This window comes from Felis catus, chromosome X (assembly GCF_018350175.1).
Source record: "Felis catus isolate Fca126 chromosome X, F.catus_Fca126_mat1.0, whole genome shotgun sequence".
Taxonomy (NCBI): Eukaryota; Metazoa; Chordata; class Mammalia; order Carnivora; family Felidae; genus Felis; species Felis catus.
In genome coordinates, this window is record NC_058386.1 from 97,844,866 (window position 1) to 97,863,505 (window position 18,640).

The 18,640-nt window shown below is 42.3% G+C and overlaps 2 long non-coding RNA genes across 2 annotated transcripts in view; one reads left to right on the forward strand and one right to left on the reverse strand.

Annotated features, from left to right (window-relative positions):
• Window positions 1-8,616: 8,616 nt before the first annotated feature.
• The window catches only part of LOC123383309, a 42,240-nt gene continuing 32,216 nt past the window's right edge, over window positions 8,617-18,640 (reverse strand). Inside the window, exons 5-8 of the long non-coding RNA XR_006592885.1 lie at window positions 15,996-16,100; window positions 14,875-15,127; window positions 13,850-14,123; window positions 8,617-9,327 (exon numbers count right to left, since the gene is read on the reverse strand). This is a non-coding gene — a long non-coding RNA (uncharacterized LOC123383309). The remainder of the gene's footprint in view (window positions 9,328-13,849; window positions 14,124-14,874; window positions 15,128-15,995; window positions 16,101-18,640) is intronic.
• The window catches only part of LOC111558776, a 71,077-nt gene continuing 70,099 nt past the window's right edge, over window positions 17,663-18,640 (forward strand). The window contains exon 1 of the long non-coding RNA XR_006592882.1: window positions 17,663-18,629. This is a non-coding gene — a long non-coding RNA (uncharacterized LOC111558776). The remainder of the gene's footprint in view (window positions 18,630-18,640) is intronic.

Below are 18,640 nucleotides of genomic sequence, written 5' to 3' on the forward strand. Positions count from 1 at the left end.
TTAGAACAACCAGGAAGATCGTACAACATGGTACATTTTTTTTACACCTGGACAAAGTAGAATATTTTAACTTCTTTCTCTAAAGTCCTACCTTCTCTCTTTCCTGATGAATCCTCCGCGTAGCTTTGTTTCTTCACCGCTCTTACCGCATAGATGTGAATCCAGCTTTGCTATAAGCTGGCCTGGAAGTTATTAAACACAGCCCTTCTCAGGGGCGCCTGGGTGGCTCAGTCAGTTAAGCGTCTGACTCTGGACTTCGGCTCAGGTCATGCTCTCACAGTTTGTGACATTGAGCCCCATGTCGGGCCCTGCGCTGACGGCACGGACCCTGCTTGGGATTCTCTCTCTCCCTCTCTGTCTGCCCCTCCCCTCGCCCATGCTCGTGCTCTCTCTCTCTCAAAAATAAATACATAAAAATAAAAAAAAACATATATAAAAGAACAGCCCTTCTCAGATCCAGGCAACTTTTCTGGCCCAGGGAGGAAAGATGACAACGAACGCAACATCACACGAATGACACCCGCTCTACACAGTCTGTGCAGTGACAGCTTGGGTATACTAGTCAACCTAGGAGAGGATAAATTCACCATAACCCTAGTAAGTGCCATCTATTCTTTGTACTGTGCCCTTCAGTTCTGGAACTCTCCTTTTGTAGAACATTTCTTTGAAGTTGCCCAAACTCCGTCTTCCTAGGATATTGCCTAAAACGCATGCTATCCCCCACGCTGGACTTCCAGCGCTCCACGTGTGGGGCGTGCTGGCTCAAACTCTCCTGTATTGCCCCCGGCCCCCCGAGAGGCAAGAATGCAGAGGCTACATGTGCACACTTGTTGATTTATCCCGTGTCACCACAGCATGACAGTTTCGAGCAGGGGCCTGATGTCAGACAGACAGGAGGCGAAGACTCAGCTCTGCCACCTGCAGGCACAGGGATCTTGGGCAAGTCACCCAACCTCTCGGTTTTGTCATCCGTAGGCTGGGAATAATTATAGTCATAGAGCTAAGACATAAAGAACAAGAGACGATGTCCTGGCAGAGTAACACCCAGCTGCTGCGAACACACATGGCTGCAGTAGAACTCACTTATCTCTCCCAAGAATGAGATGTAACGTGGGTCAAATCATATTCCTACCAGAATAAGCTACATACAGAAAGCTGATAAAATCATCTTAAGTTATTTTCTCCAGATATCAGCCTTAAACTAGGAGCGGAGTATAATTAAAAAAAAAAAACAGGATTAATGATATCTAGTACCATGTGTGGCCACATGCCACACAGATTAGGTATTTTATTTATTTCAACTACTCTAAAGCATGGATTTAGAACACGTGACCAAGGAAGCCAAAAGCTAGGGTAAGTGAAGAATAATTATGTTACAACTGCAGTCCTGTAGGGGGCGCTGTGCGATTTGGTTTCAAAATGTATACCTTTAAACTAGGAGTGCTGGGGCACCTGCCTGGCTCCTCGCCGGCAACTCTTGATCTCACGGTTGTGAGTTTGAGCCCCACGTTGGGTGTAGAGATTACTAAAAAAAAATAATAAAATAAGAGTACTGGCATGTTCTAAAATCATTTATTTCTGCCAAGACCATGGTTTCAAGATACTATTTCCTGCTAAAAGAATCAGAGTTCCTTGGTGAAATGGCTCATCTGAGATCTAGGGCAGGAAAAGTAAGAGTTGCTTAGGAAAGTTTTGTTCTAGAAAACAACAAGTACACGCTCAAAGACCAATAAGGCCATGCCAGAAGGGATCCAAAGTACTTTTAAAGTACTTTTAAAATACTTTTAAAGGAGTTCCTATTAGCAAATGTGGCAACTTGACCATCGAAGAGAATAATCAAAATAAAGAATAAAAAATAATGAAAATACAATCCACTGGCTTATGAAACACACAAGTCTATAATGAGAGAAAGAAGGAGAGAGAGTGGGAAAGAAGAGACAGAGGGTCAGAGGAAAGGAGGAAGAGAGGTGAGAGGGCCAGGGATAAAAAGAAAGATTTTTTTTTTTTAAAGAAAGATTTCTTTTTAAAAGAATACCAACTCAGATGGTAACTGCATTTATGGTGGTGAGCATTGCATAACGTATAGAATTGTGGAATCACTATGTTGTACACCCAAAACTAATATAGCATTGTGTGTCAACGATAGTTAAATTGAATAAAAATGGGTATCCTGGGGGGGGGAATGCATTATTGATAATACATTCTAAGTAGGTATTGTTGACTGTCACGGTCTCTAATCTTCAAAAAACAAAAAATATAAAAATATAAAAAATAAAGTACTATCAGCTTATAAAGGAGGAAATAACATCAACATTTATGAAGTATTCTTGTCAAAATATTTAACCTGAACTGATTCAATTATATTGATAGATCTACCCCTCAGTTGATTGGAAATACAGGAAATATGGGACCAAATTAAATGACACCATAATAAAACAGGATAATTCAGAAGGTGGGACAATCTAGAAGACATTTATTATTATTACTATTATTTTAATTTAAATCAAAGTTAGTTAACATATAGTGTAATAAAGATTTCAGGAATAGAATTTAGTGATTCATCTCCTATGTATAACACCCAGAGCTCATTCCAACAAGTGCCCTCCTTAATGCCCATCATCCATCTAGCCCATCCCCCCACCCAACACCCCACCAGCAACCCCCAGTTTGTTCTCTGTATTTAAGAGTCTTTTTATGGTTTGTCTCCCTCTCTATCTTATTTTTGCTTCCCTTCCCTTATGTCCATCTGTTTTGTGTCTTAAATTCCACATATGAGTGAAATCGTATGATATTTGTCTTTCTCTGACTGACTTATTTTGCTTAGCATAATACACTCTAGTTCCATCCAAGTAGTTACAAATGGCAAGATTTCATTCTTTTTGATCACCAAGTAATATTTCATTGTGTGTGTGTATATATATACCACATCTTCTTTATGAATTCATCCATCGATGGACATTTGGGCTCTTTCCATACTTTGGCTATTGTTGATAGTGCTGCTATAAACATTGGGGTGCATATGCCCATTCGAATCAGCACACCTCTATCCTTTGGATAAATACCTAGTAGTGTACTTGCTGGGTCGTAGGGTAGTTCTGTTTTTAATTTTTTGAGGAACCTCCATACTGTTTTCCACAGTGGCTGCACAAGTTTTCATTCCCACCAGCAACGCAAAAGTTTCCTCTTTCTCTGCATCCTCGCCAACATCTGTTGTTGCCGGAGTTGTGAATGTTAGCCATTCTGACAGGTGTGAGGTGATATCTCATTGTGGTTTTGATTTGTATTTCCCTGATGATGAGTGACGTGGAGCATTTTTTTTCAAGTGTCGGTTGGCCATCTGGATGTCTTCTTTGGAGAAGTCTCTATTCATGTCTTTTGCCCATCTCTTCACTGGATTATTTGTTTTTTGGGTGTTGAGTTTTATAAGTTGTTTATAGATTTTGGATACTAACCTTTTATCTGATATGTCATTTGCAAATAAATTCTCCCATTCCATCGGTTGCCTTTTGGATTTGCTGATTGTTTCCTTCGCTGTGGGGAAGCTTTTTATTTTGATGAGGTCCCAATAGTTCATTTTTGCTTTTGTTTCCCTTGCCTCTGGAGACATGTCAAGTAAGAAGTTGCTGTGGCCGAGGTCAAAGAGGTTTTTGCCTTTTTTTCCTCCAGGATTTTGATGGATTCCTGTCTAGGTCTTTCATCCATTTTGATTTTACTTTTGTGTGTGGTATAAGAAAGTGGTCCAGGTTCATTCTTCTGCATGTAGCTGTCCAGTTTTCCCAACATCATTTGCTGAAGAGACTGCCTTTTTTCTGTTGGATATTCTTTCCTGCTTTGTCAAAGATTAGTTGGCCATACATCTGTGGGTCCATTTCTGGATTCTATATTCTGTTCCACTGATCTATGTGTCTGTTTTTGTGCCAGTACCATACCCGTCTTCATGATTACAGCTTTGTAATACAACTTCAAGTCCAGAATTGTGATGCCTCCCACTTTGGTTTTCTTTTTCAGGGTTGCTTTGGCTATTTGGGGTGTTTTCTGGTTCCGTACAAACTTTAGGATAGTTTGTCCTAGCTCTGTGAATAATGCTGGTGTTATTTTGATAGGGATTGCATTGAATACATAGATTGCTTTGGGTAATATTGACATTTTAACAATATTATTTAAAAATGGATTGTTCTTCCAATCCATGAGCATGGAATGTTTTCTTGTTTTTTTGTGTCTTCAGTTTTCATAAGCTTTCTATAGTTTTCAGTGTATAGATTTTTGGCCTCTTTGGTTAGGTTTATTCCTAGGTATTTTATAGGTTTTGGTGCAATTGTAAATGGGATTGATTCCTTGATTTCTCTTTCTGTTGCTACATTATTCGTGTAAAGAAATGCAACCGATTTCTGTACATTGATTTTATATCCTGCGACTTTGCTGAATTCATGGATCAGTTCTAGCAGTTTTTTGGTGGAATTTTTTGAGTTTTCCATATATCATGTCATCTGGGAAGAGTGAAAGTCTGACCTCCTCCCGGCCGATCTGGATGCCTTTTATTCTTTTGTGTTGTCTGATTGCTGAGGCTAAGACTTCCAATACCGTGTTGAGTAACAGTGGCGAGAGTGGACATCCCTGTCTTGTTCCTGACCTTAGGGGGAAAGCTATCAGTTTTTCCCCATTGAGGATGATATTAGCGTTGGGTCTTTCATATATGGCTTTTATGATCTTGAGGTATGATCCTTCTATCACTACTTTCTTGAGGTTTTTTTTTTTATCAAAAAAGGATGCTGTATTTTGTCAAATGCTTTCTCTGCATCTGTTGAGAGGATCATGTGGTTCTTGTCCTTTCTTTTATTGATGCGATGAATCACATTGATTTTTTTACGGATATTGAACCAGCCCTGCATCCCAGGTATAAATCCCACTTGGTCGTGGTGAATAAATCTTTTAATGTTGGATTCGGTTGGCTAGTATCTTGTTGAGGATTTTTGCATCCATATTCATCAGGGAAATGGGTCTGTAGTTCTCCTTTTTAGTGGGGTCTTTGTCTGGTTTTGGAATCAAGGTAATGCTGGCTTCATAGGATGAGTTTGGAAGTTTTCCTTCCATTTCTATTTTTAGAACAGCTTTAAGAGAATAGGTGTTAATTCTTCTTTAAGTGTTTTGTAGAATTCCCCTGGAAAGCCATCTGACCCTGGACTCTTGTGTTTTGTGAGATTTTTGATTACTGATTCGATTTCTTTACTGATTATGGGTCTACTCAAATTTTCTATTTCTTCCTGTTTCAGTTTTGGTACTTTATAAGTTTCTAGGAATTTGTCCATTTCGTCCAGATTGCCCATTTTGTTAGCATATAGTTGCTCATAATATTCTCTTATTATTGTTTGTATTTCTGCTGTGTTGGTTGTGATCTCTCCTCTTTTCATTCTTTTTTTTAATAATTTTTAATGCTTATTTTTGAGAGAGAGAGAGAGGCAGACAGAGCATGAGCAAGCAAGGGGCAGAGAGAGAGGAAGACACAGAATCCAAAGCAGGCTCCAGGCTCTGAGGTGTCAGCACAGAGCCTGATGCGGGGCTCGAATTCACAAACGGCGAGATCATGACCTGAGCCGAAGTCAGACACACGACCAACTGGACCACCCAGGTGCCTCTTTCCTCTTTCATTTTTGATTTTATTTATTTGGGTCCTTTCTTTTTTCTTTTTGATCAGTCTGGCCAGGGGTTATCGATTTTGTTAATTCAAAGAACCAGCTTCTGGTTTCATTGATCTATTCTACTGTTTTTTTTTCTTTTTGTTTTGTTTTGTTTTGGTTTCGATAGCATTGATTTCTGCCCTGATCTTTATTATTTCCTGTCTTCTGATGGTTTGGGGCTTTATTTGCTGTTCTTTTTCCAGCTCCTTAAGGTGTAAGGTTAGGTTATGTATCTGAGACACAACCCTCTTCCTTCTTTCTTCTTTAGGAAGGCCTGGATTGCTACATGCTTCCCCCTTATGACTGCCTTTGCTCCATCCCAGAGGTTTTGGGCTGTGGTGTTATCATTTATGTACTTTTCAATTTCCTCTTTAACTTCTTGGTTACTCCATTCATTCTTTAGTAGGATATTCTTTAGTCTCCAAGTATTTGTCATCTTTCCAAATTTTTTCTTGTGGTTGATTTTGAGTTTCATAGCATTGTGATCTGAAAATATGCATGGTACGATCTCAATCTTTGTACTTGTTAAGGGCTGATTTGTGTTCCAGCATGTGATCTATTCTGGAGAATGTTCCATATGCACTGGAGAAGAATATGTATTCCACTGCTTTAGGATGAAATGTTCTGAACATATCTGTGAAGTCCATCTGGTCCAGTGTGTCATTCCAAGCCATTGTGTCCTTGTTGATTTTCTGTTTAGATGATCTGTCCATTGCTGTAGGTGGGTGTTCAAGTCCCCTACTATTGTGATATTATTATCAATGAGTTTCTTTCTGTTTGTGACTAATTGATTTATATATTTGGGTACTCCCACATTTGGAGCATAAATGTTTACAATCGTTAGATCTTCTTGATGGATAGACCCCTTCATTATGATATAATGCTCTTCTGCATCTCTTGTTACAGTCTTTATTTTAAGATCTACATTGTGTGATATAAGTATGGCTACTCTGGTTTCTTTTGGCGACCATTAGCATGATAGATAGTTCTCCACCCCCCTACTTTCAATCTGAAGGTGTCTTTAGGTCTAAAGTGGGTCTCTTGTAAACAGCATATAGATGGATCTTGTTTTCTTATCCATTCTGTTACCCTATGTCTTTTGATTGGCGCGTTTAGTCTATTGACATTTAGAGTGAGTACTGAAATATATGAATTTATTGCCATTATGTTGCCTGTAGAGTTGGTGTTTCCAGTGGTGTTCTCTGGTCCTTTCTAGTCTTTGTTGCTTTTGGTCTCTTTTTTTTTTCATCTTTTCTCCCCTCAGAGTCCCCCTTAAATTTTTTTGCAGGGCTGGTTTAGTGGTCACGAACTCCTTTAATTTTTATTTGTCTGGGAAACTTTTTACCTCTCCTTCTATTTTGAATGACAGCCTTGCTGGATAAAACGTTCTTGGCTGCATATTTTTCCGATTTAGCACATTGAATACATCCTGGGGGGCATAATTATTTACAATTGTTAGATCTTCTTGGTAGATAGACCCCTTAATTATGATACAATGCCCTTTGTCATCTCTTGTTATAGCTTTTATTTTAAAATCTAGTTTGTCTGATGTAAGTATGGCTACTCCAGCTTTCTTTTGATGACTGTAGCATGATAGATGGTTCTCTATCCCCTGACTTTAAATCTGCAGGTGTCTTTAGGTCTAAAATGAATCTCTTGTAAGCAGCATATATATGGGTCTTGTTTTCTTATCCATTCTGGTACCCTGTGTCTTTTGATTGGAGCATTTAGTCCATTGACATTTAGAGTAAGTACTGAAAGATATGAATTTAGTGCTGTTGTGTTGCCAGTAGAATTGGTGCTTCTGGTGATGTTCTCTGGTCCTTTCTAGTCTTTGTTGCTTTTGGTCTTTTTAGTTTTGCTTTGTTTTGTCTTTTCTCCACTCAAAGAATCTGACTTAAAATTTCTTGCAGGGCTGGTTTAGTGGTCATAAACTCCTTTAGTTTAGTTTTGTTTGTCTGAGAAACTCTTTATCTCTCTCTCTTTCTATTTTGATTGACAGTCTTGTTGGATACAGAATTCTTGGCTGCAGATTTTTCTGGTTCAGTACGTTGAATATATCCTGCCACTCCTTTCCAGCCTGCCAAGTTTCTGTGGATAGGTCTGCTGTGAACCTGATCTGTCTTCCTTTATAGGTTAAGAACTTTTTTCCCCTTGCTGCTTTCATAATTCTTTCCTTACAAGACAACTTTTCAAAAAGCCAATGTCATAAGGAAGGTGGTAAATACAGTAAAACCTTGGATTGCAAGTAACTTGTTCTGGGAGTGTTCTGCAAGATGAGTGGAATAAATTTTAATTTAAAATAAATTTTAACTTGATAAATGAGTGATGTCTTGCAATACAAGTAGTACATGATGCTGAATGTCACATGATCATAACTGAGCCAATGGTTCTTGAAATTCACTTTGATATACAAGTGCTTTGGATTATAAGCATGTTTCCAGAACAAATTATGCTCACAAACCAAGGTTTTACCATAGATGTGTTATAGATTAAAAGAATCTGAAGAGACGTAATATCTAAACACAAGTGCAATGCATGAACTAGATACTTATTCTCAAAATAGCTATAAAAGACATTTGGGTAATTGGGGAAATTTGAATATGGACTAGGTATATGATGATATTATTACATTATTGTTAATTGTTTTTAGATGTGGCAATAGCATTGTGGTTATGAAGGAACACTTCTTTTTTGAAGAAGTTTAATGGATATATCTAGAATTACAAGTGTCATGACAACTGTAACTTATTTTCACAAGGTTCAGGAGACAGACACAGAGAAAACAAATATGACAGCATTTACATTAAAAAAGTATATAGGTGAGGGGCACCTGGGTGGCTCAGTCAGTTGAGCATCTGACTTCAGCTCAGGTCATGATCTCATAGCTTGTGAGTTCGAGCCCTGCGTCGGGCTCTGTGCTGACAGCTCGGAGCCTGGAGCCTGCTTCAGGTTCTGTGTCTCCCCCTCTCTCTGCCCCTAACCCACTTGCATTTCTGTCTCTCTCAAAAATAAATAAACATTAAAAATTTTTTTTTAGTATATAGGTAAAAGATGTGCCAGGTTCATTATCCTAGTATTCCTTCAATTTTCCTGAGCATTTGTGATAATTTGACAATAAAAATAAATCGGGCAAGGAAAGGATATAAAAATAAGTATTTCCAGACATGATATATGTCGCCATCATAAAACTCATTTTCAAGAAAATTATATAAAATGTCACTAATACTTGTAATACATTTAAGGGGATTTCTAAATGAATTTGAGTACTTAGTTAAGCACCAGATTTACATTCTGCAAATTATACGCCCCAACAAAGTTACTCTTGTGCCTGGGGAAGTTTGTATACAAAACTGGTTAAAACAGGCAGAGGCAGGATCACTAAAATGCTTCTAAGGGTTTTGTTCTTGACAGAGAACGCAACCAAATCCAGCAGAAATACTACATATAGCTAGTACGTGACATCTTATACCCACCACATTTCCAGAGGGAGGGGTGGTTAGGTGGCTCAGTTGGTTAAGTGTTCGACTCTTGATTTTGGCTCAGGTCATGATCTCACATTTCATGGGTTCAAGCCCTGAGTCGGACTCTGCATTGACAGTGTGGAGCCTGCTTGGTGTCGTAGACTCTAAGTCTAAAGTTCTCTTTTGGCCTGCAAAAGAGCGGATGCAGGATTAAAGTGAGAGATGGCTAATGTCTGGGAAAAGACAAGAGCCCCGAATAAGGGTCCTTGCCCCATTTTTATTAGGATCAGAAGGCTTACAAACATGGCAATGGACATGCACAAAGGGACAATGCATCTGTGAACATTAACTTGTGGACATGAGGGAAAGGGAGTCTTGAAGATATTCGTGGTTAGGGGTTTGGGTTAATACAAAACAAAATCCGGGCCCCGGGCAGTCGGGAGGAGGGTTGTTTACAGCAGACTTGAGGCAGCATCTCTGTTTACCTTAGCCAGCCTAGGGGATGAGACAGGTAGGGGGAGTAACCTCAGGGTTGACAAGGCACCTTTTGTTTTGTTAACCATCTCCATTCTGGACTGCTTTGCCTGCAGGGCAGTGGGTCCATAGTCCAATTCACCAATTTGCCTAACCTGGCCCTATTCTGTGAAAGCAGCTTTCTGCTACAGTACTAAATTTGGGGTGCTTTCAGCCTGGATATATAATCTTGTTATTCCTATGTATTGGGCACCTTTGTGCCGTTTCTATTTCAGGCCTTTGCCTCTCTCTATTTTGGGGGGCTCTGCACCCTCTCACCCAAAATAGGGGTGCTTTTGCACCTCCCTAATCCTGGCACCTTTGTGCCTCCCTACTCTCGGGGTGTCTTTGCACCCCCCTATTCTGGGAGTGCCAACCTGGTTTCCCCAAACTCGGCTGTGAGCATTTTATGACTTTGTATTTCTTTATGCCTTGTCAACCCATTGGTGTAAGCCCGGGGGACTCCTAAGCTTATCCCCAACAGCTTGGGATTCTCTCTCTCCCTCTCTCTCTGCCCCTACCCATTTCTCTCTCAAAATAAACAAACTCGAAAAAAAATTTCTGGAGATAAAGATAGAAACGAAAACCATCAGGACTATAAAACCAAAGAGAAACTCACTTCTTCCAGGAGATCCAGTACAACCATTCCCTAATTTTCCCTTTTCCCATGCAGGGTTGAGATAGACAGGAACCACGACAAATACCTTTTATTTCATGCTTAATATTTAGCGTGGCTAGTAAAACAAAATACTTAGCAAGTGTTCCTTAGCTAAATAATGAGCAAACCTTCTGCTAAGCAATAGGTACAAACCAAACATGGATGCTCGAAGGGGAGTATGATAATTACATGTTCATGCTAGAATTGAAAATTGCTTATATTTCAAGGATGCAATTTAAAATGGCTAAGTGATTTTTTAAAAAATCTCAATCAGCACCTGGTGCCAACCCCTCCACTCTGTCGCAAGGTCTGAGGCATGTCATGAAATAATTAAATATAATGAGAACTTCCTCAGTTAGGTAATAGGGACTTATCACTAAATTCAATTTAGTCACAAACACAAGGAACAATAAAATCTAAAGCAAACATCATATACTCAGGTTAATAGAAAAATGTCTACATTTCCAGAGCCCCATGCCAGGGGTGCTATATCCCAAGATAAGCAGGTCTGAGAACAAACTTAAATGTGTGTGTGTGTGTGTGTGTGTGTGTGCTCACATACACGTGCAGTTTGGCTTTGTAAGCCATTTGACTTCAAAGGGTGTGATATTCAGAACAATCAATGTGAAATGAAGAGTTATGGAAGCACTTTGGTTTTTGTTTTTAAGTTTTTTATTTTTCTTTATTTACATAATCTCTACACCCAACATGGGGCTTGAATTCATGACTCCAAGATCAAGAGCTGTATGGTCTTCTGACTGAACCTGCCAGGCACTCCGAAACTACTTTGAAAAGTGAAGCCCTCATTCACTTTGGGTAAGAAAATTTTATGTAGTGGCAATTTTCATTTTCCGAGTAGGAAGTCTTAACAAAAATACAGAGTTTTCTAAGTAAGTCATCAAATTGGCTGTCATGGATAGACCCTGTGGTGGCCCCTATGTTCATACCCTGTATCATCTCCACCTTGAATGTGAGTGGGATTTGTGATTTGCTTCTCACTGACAGAATATGGCAAGAGTGATGGGATGTCACTGCTGTATGTTACCTTATACAAGACTATGTGTGGGGTGTCTGGGTGGTTCAGTTGGTTAAGCGTCTGACTCTGGATTTCAGCTCACAGTTTGTGAGATTGAGCCCCATGTCAGGCTCTGTGCTGATAGTGTAGCACCTGCTTGGGATTCTCTCTCTCTCTGTCTCTCTCTCTGTCTCTCTCTGTCTCTCTCTCTCTCTCTGCCTCTATCTCTCCATCAAAATAAATAAAATGAACTTTAAAAAAAGAATCAAACTTAAAGACTATGTGTTAACAGACTAGAGAGAGACACAGAGAGAGAGAGGGACTCCCCTTGCTGGCTCTGAAAAAGTAACCTACAATGATGTGAGACTGTCTATGGTGAGGGCCCCATGGCCAAGAATTTCAGGCAGCTTCTAGAAGCTGAGAGTGCCCTTTGGCAGAGAGGCAGCTAACAAATAGGGACCGTGGCCCCAAAACGACGAGGAAATGGATTCTGCCAACAACCTGAATGAGCTTCGGAGTAGATGCTTCCCTAGTCAAGGCTCCAGATAAGAACATGGTCTGACTGACACCTTGATTACAGGTCGTGAGAGCGTGAATGGAGGATCCCGTTAAGCTATGCTCAGACTCCTCTGACACAAAGAAATGATATAATAAATTTGCGTTGGTTTAAGTGGCTAAGTTCGGGGCAACATGTCACACAACAATAGAAAACTAACACACAGGGGTGCCTGGGCAGCTCAGTCGGTTGAGCGTCCAACTTTGGCTCAGGTCATGATCTCACGGTCGGTGAGTTTGAGCTCCGCGTCAGGCTCTGTGCTGACAGCTCAGAGCCTGGAGAGCCTGCTTTGGATTCTGTGTCTCCCTCTCTTTCTGCCCCTCCCCTGCCTGCGCTCTGTCTCTTTCTCTCAAAAATCAATAAACACTAAAAAAAAAAAGAAAAAAAAAAAGAAAAGAAAAAAAGAAAACAACACCCAGGTTGCAATGGGCTGAACCAAAGTCTAGATGTGTGGAAGCAAAAGGCCTACAAGTCCCTATCATGATCTAGATCAGGGATGGCAAACACGTTTCATCTCCTCTTCCTATGCCAACTAGTGATAGCTCTCTGGATTGTCACGTGGTAGATGGAATAGTTCACCAGAGGTGTCCATGCACAAATCCCCGTATCCCCTGACTCTATTACGTTACGTACCAAAAAGGACACTTGGCAGATACAGTTAAAGTTATGGACCTTAGCAGAGGGACACTATCCTGGGTTAGCTGCGTGGGGCCGGTCTGATCACAGAAGCTTTTAAAAGCAGAGAACTGCACCTGGCCAGAGGCAACAGACATGTGGGAGAAGGAGCAGGTGGAGAGATGCAGATTGTGGGCGGGGCTCCACCAGCTGTTGCTGAAGGAAAGCCACGTGAAAAGCGTGAGAAGGAATGAGAGCAGTTTCTAGAAGCAAAAACTGCCTCTCGGCTGACAGACGACAAGGAAATGAGGTCCTTAGTCCCCAAACTATAAGGAACTGAATGTAGCTAAAAACCTACATGAGCTGGGTGGTGAATTCATCCCCAAAACCTCCTGAAAGAAATGCAGGCCTGTTGACGGCTTGATTTCAGCCCTGTGACATTTTTTTTTTAATGTGTTTTCACTTTTGAGAGAAGAGTATGAGTGGGGGAGGAGGAGAGAGAGAGGGAGACACAGAATCCAAAGCAGGCTCCAGGCTCCGAGCTGTCAGCACAGAGCCCGATGCGGGGCTCAAACTCACGAACTGTGAGATCATGACCTGAGCCGAAGTCAGACTAACCGACTAACCGGTCAAGTCAGATGGCTTAACCGACTAAGCCATCCAGGCACCCTGTCAGCCCCGTGACATTGTAAACAACGGATCCACGGAGTGACAGATTACCTAGACTGCTGACCTACAGAACCGGGAGATAAGAAATTCGTGTTGAGTGACTGAGTTTGTGGCAGTTTGTCATGGCAGCAATGGCAAGTTAATACAAGCTGTGTTCGAGAGGATTCCAAGGCCGTATCTGGGTACTGTGGGAAAGCGCTCATCGACTCATCAAAGATATGTGCCATGGAAGCAACATACGGGTGGCTTACATGGCTCTTCATTTGTCCCCCATGATCTACATGCTGTGCTCAGGGGTAGAAATTACGTAGCTATCGTTTCTGTTTGGAGAGCCCTGGCCCAAGGTATCTGTAAAGGCTTGTCCTCTCACTTTCTTCTGGCCTCTACTCCAAACCAATTCACCAGGAGGTCTTTACTGCACATTCTAACTGAAATTTCGTCTCTTCCCCCTCTCCTGGAAACATTTTACGCCATGTCCCTGCTCCATGTTTCCCCTTTAGCTCTTACCACCTCGTAATATCCTTATTTGCTTGGCTCATTGCCTGTGTCCCCACCGGTAGAAAGTAAGCTCCGTGCCGACAGAGGTGTTTGTGTCTTTGGTTCGACACTGTATTCCCAGAACCTACAACAGGTTATGCCAAGAGCATAAATGATGAGATAAAGAAATAAAAGAAATAAAATTACCATTAAAATGAAGAGGCTTTTTTTTTCTAGTTTGTCAAGTTCACACATCCCAACATCCTACGGTCATCTCCTGTGGAGGGGCTCTAAGGGGGGGTCGGTTGGCACAGAATACAGAAGGCATAACCGTGGCGGGCACACATGCCCATGGTGGAGCCATCACAGCTGGCAGCATGAATGGGAGCCAAGGTCAGCACACCCCCATCAGGTCCCAGGAGGACTGGAGGAGAACGTGGTCATAATACGCAAATGATTCCTCTGGCACTAGTCCTTTCCCCTGGAAGGAAGCAGAACGTGTGACAAAGTTGGACGTCTTCCTGGCCAGTTCGGTCCCTGGTGCTACAACACAGGGAAACCCTTAGGATTCTGGGCCAGTTCAGCTGCTTAGCCATGTAGAGCCTTCTTCTCACTCCAGGCTCCAACCAACTGTGGCTGTACTTTGCTTAAATGCTATAAATAACCAGATTAACCCATCTAGGAGATGTGGGCCACAGACACTAAGCTCATGAAAAGAAAGGCTAGAACGTTCCCCAGGATGATGGGATTTATAGCAGGTTTACAAAGCAAATGGCCAGCACTACAAAATGACACTTGTGGGAGAGCCCGGGTGGCTCAGTCGGTTAAGCGTCCGACTCTTGGTTTCGGCTCAGGTCACGATCTGTTTTGTGAGTTCGAGCCCCATGTCATGCTCCACGCTGACCACGTGGAGCCTGCTTGGGATTCTCTGTCTCCCTCTCTCTCTCTGCCCCTTCCCCACCCGTGTTGTCTCTGTCTCTCTCAAAATAAATGAATAAACTTAAAAAAAAAAAGCACTTGCCCTGTGGAGGACTGCTGATTTCAGGGTCAGCAGAGGTGGATTTAGATTTGTGTACCCCTAAAGTGAGATACAAGCATCATTCTTGCTGGATACAGAAAACAGATTAAGGCCTGGCTGCAGGCCGGGGAATGTCCTGGTGAGCCTCTTCAATGAAGTTCTTGAGAAGCAGGTTCCCATTGGGAAGTGAGCTTCCAGACGAGTAAGCACTTACCTGACTACAGGTGGCCACAAAGGGCACTTTGGTTTGGGGCAGTTGAGGCAGTGAACTTGGTCGTCCATGATCTGGCTTCCAAAGTAGTCTCTCAAGGGGTGCCCAGGTGGCTCAGTCGGTTGAGGGTCCGACTCATGATTTTGGCTCAGGTCGTGATCCCAGAGACATGGGATTGATCCCCACGTTGAGCTCTGCGCTGAGTGTGGAGCCTGCTTACGTTTCTCTGTCTCTCCCCATTGTCTGCGTGCTCTCTCTTTCTAAAATAAAATTGAAAAAAATATTCCAAAGTAGTCTTTCAAACAGGCTCTGCCGTGTACATGCATTCACTGGCCAGCTTGAGCCGGAAACTGATATTACCTGGGTACATTTTCTGTTAAAGCACTTTTTTTTTCTGATTTTGATCAAAGTCCAAGACTACTTGGAACAGAATCAATAATCACACCACATCTGGCACAGCTCTGTCATGTGCATCTTCTTCTGGACTTTTCCATTGCTCCTCCAATGCCTAGTTCCCTTTTGGGAGGGGCTGGGACTGTCCTTTTCTACACGTTCCCCTGAGCACCCGTCTTGAGCTCAAAGGGAGAGATCATGTTCAGATATGCGAGGGTCCCTTCCTTAAGAAATTGCACCCATGCAGACAGGACTGCTCTCACATTCTTTCTGCAGATTTTCTAAGTGCTGGAAGAAAGCAATTAGCTGCAAGAAATAAGGACACTGGGGGTGCCTGGGTGGCTCAGTCGGTTGAGCGGCCGACTTCGGCTCAGGTCATGATCTCATGGTCCGTGGGTTCGAGCCCCGCGTCGGGCTCTGTGCTGACAGCTCGGAGCCTGGAGCCTGTTTCGGATTCTGTGTCTCCCTCTCTCTGACCCTCCGCTGTTCATGCTCTGTCTCTCCCTGTCTCAAAAATAAATAAAACGTTAAAAAAATTAAAAAAAAAAAGAAATAAGGATACTGGTAAATTTGGAAAAGAAAGAATATGTTGCTTTCAACTCCTGACTCATAACTAAAAAAAAAAATTGTCATTCCTGAAAATTTGCAATTCCTGAATTGTTATTCTCTGCAAATTGATTCTGTCACTTCTGTGACATCCTGTGCTGCAGAAGGAACTAATCATCTTATACCTCTGCTTAGAAATGTTTGCCTGACCTGGTTGGCTCAGTCGGTGGAGCATGTGACTCTTGATCTCAGGGTCGTGATTTCGAGCCACACGTTGAGCACGGAGACTACTAAAAAAAAAAGAAAAAGAAATGAGAAATGTCTGCCTCAGTAAAGTCATATGATACGAGAAAGAAACATGATAAAAACAAGACATGATTCAAAGACTCTACATGCATTGAGGACATTAAAATTTTTTTTTAACATTTATTCATTTTTGACAGAGACAGAGCATTAGCAGGGAAGGCATAGAGAGAGAGGGAGACACAGAATGTGAAGCAGGCTGCAGGCTCTGAGCTCTCAGCACAGAGCCCGATGTGAGGCTCGAACCCATAAACCGCGAGATCATGACCCGAGCCAAAGTTGGACCCTCAGCCAACTGAGCCACCCAGGTGCCCCTAGAACAGTTTAGATAAGAACTATAGCAATGAGGGATTTTTCTTCATTTCTTTGCTTTATTTTAAAATGTATCGTAGGGAGGCAAAAGAGAACTGGGTTGGTAGTAGAGTGTTTCTGATTCACTACAAGCCTGTCCTTTAGATACTCTGGAATAATTATTAGAAATAGAAAGATAGGGGCGCCTGGGTGGCGCAGTCGGTTAAGCGTCCGACCTCAGCCAGGTCACGATCTCGCGGTCCGTGAGTTTGAGCCCCGAGTCAGGCTCTGGGCTGATGGCTCAGAGCCTGGAGCCTGTTTCCGATTCTGTGTCTCCCTCTCTCTCTGCCCCTCCCCCGTTCATGCTCTGTCTCTCTCTGTCCCAAAAATAAATAAACGTTGAAAAAAAAAATTTTTTTAATAAAAAAAAAAAAAGAAATAGAAAGATAAAAAATACTGCTATCATGCTTCCACCCATTACAAGTGCCCAAAAGGGTCTGACTCATAGGGGAAGGTCACATTTCTCAAGTTTAAGCAATCAAAGTAAAAAGCCTTTGACTGTTTCTTCCTTAAAAGTGGTCTGATCAATTTAATTTGGAGGGCACCTGTGTGGCTCAATCGGTTGAGCTTCTGACCCTTGATTTCTGCTCAGGTCATGATCTCATTATTCATGAGTCTCTGGGCTGACAGCATGGAGCCTGCTTGGGATTCTCTCTCTCTCTCTCTCTCTCTCTCTCTCTCTCTCTCCCTCTCTCTGTCCCTTCCCCACTGGCTTGCTCACCTTCTCTCTCTCTCCCTCAAAATAAATAAATAAACTTGAAAAAACCTTTAATTTGGAAAAGGGAATATGGAGGATTTTAAACGGAGAGATTTACAGTATTTTTCAGCAGAACAACTGTGATTAGAAAGGTTTTTTTTAAGGCAAATGTATAAAAATATACCTTCTGCAGGACAACGTTCTTTAAAAAACTGATGATATAAAATTAACAAGGAGTGGGGCACCTTTGTGGCTCAGTCAGTTGAGCATCCAACTCTAGCTTGGGTCATGATTTCATGGTTCATGAGTTCTGATGAGGGAGCGTGGGGCAAGCTGAGGGCAAAGTACATGCTAACAGCACCGCCCCTCCCCCCCCCCCAGGAGTATGTGTGCTATTCCTCGGACACTCCTGGCTCCCCAAGGACAGGGGAAAGGAAAGAAAGCAGATAGTTGGCCGATAGAGATGACAGTCATGCAGGACAGGAGTCTCCTTCAGTTCACGGATAACTTAGAAAACTGCAAGAAAAAGGCAATCTTCTTCATAGCCTAATCTCCAGAAACCTATAGACTCCGTCTCCTAGAGCCCTAATACCACCCTCACCAAGATGGAAGGGGGTTTAAGTGCCAGCCATGATGATGTGGGAAACTAAGGCAAGTGAGAAATTAAATTCCCTTACTGCCTACAGCCCACTGACAAGTCCTTGAGGCCAGCAGAGTGACCTCCCTCTGGGAGCTCAGCTGCCTCGATGATGACACTTTGCTAGGGGCAAAAGGGAATCTTGGGTTAACATTATCCTGACCCCCCAGGATCCTATAAGTCTACTGTACCATATAAAAATTCCTTTGGAAACTTCCTTTATCTCAACTCCCCCAAGATATATGCTGGCAATCATACTCCAGGCTTCTGGCCCCTGATACATATAAAGGGTCTCATGACTGAGGTTTTACTAAATGGTAATACATTGCATTTTCCTACCAGCAGCTGGCCCCTCAAGATCCTGGAAACCTTGCTTCCAAAATTCCTTAGAAACTTATGCTGTTCCTGACCCCCCTCCTAACCTGAGGGTATCTAATCAGTTACTCGTCACAACCCCAGTGCAGCTCTTTTGCCCACGGGTCCTGTCCCCATGCTTTCATAAAATGACCTTTTTGCACCAAAGATATCTTCAAGAATTCTTTCTTGGCCATCAGCTGTGAATCCCAACATCACCCCAAGACCTCACCAAAACCATCAGACACGCTGGGCTTTGTCCCCCACTGCTTCTCCCCGGGCAGACATCTGGTGAGGACACTGCCTGGAAAGAAGGTAGAGGCTTCAGCCTCTGGGGGAGACGGAGCCTCAGAGAAGCTCACCTGAGGAAGAGGACGGGCGTGCTCCCGGGGGAGGCGGCACAACAACCTCCCTGATGGTGATGAGAAGTGACCCTCTGCTTTGCTGTAACCACCCACAGTAATAAAGACAGAAAAGGTAAAGTGGGA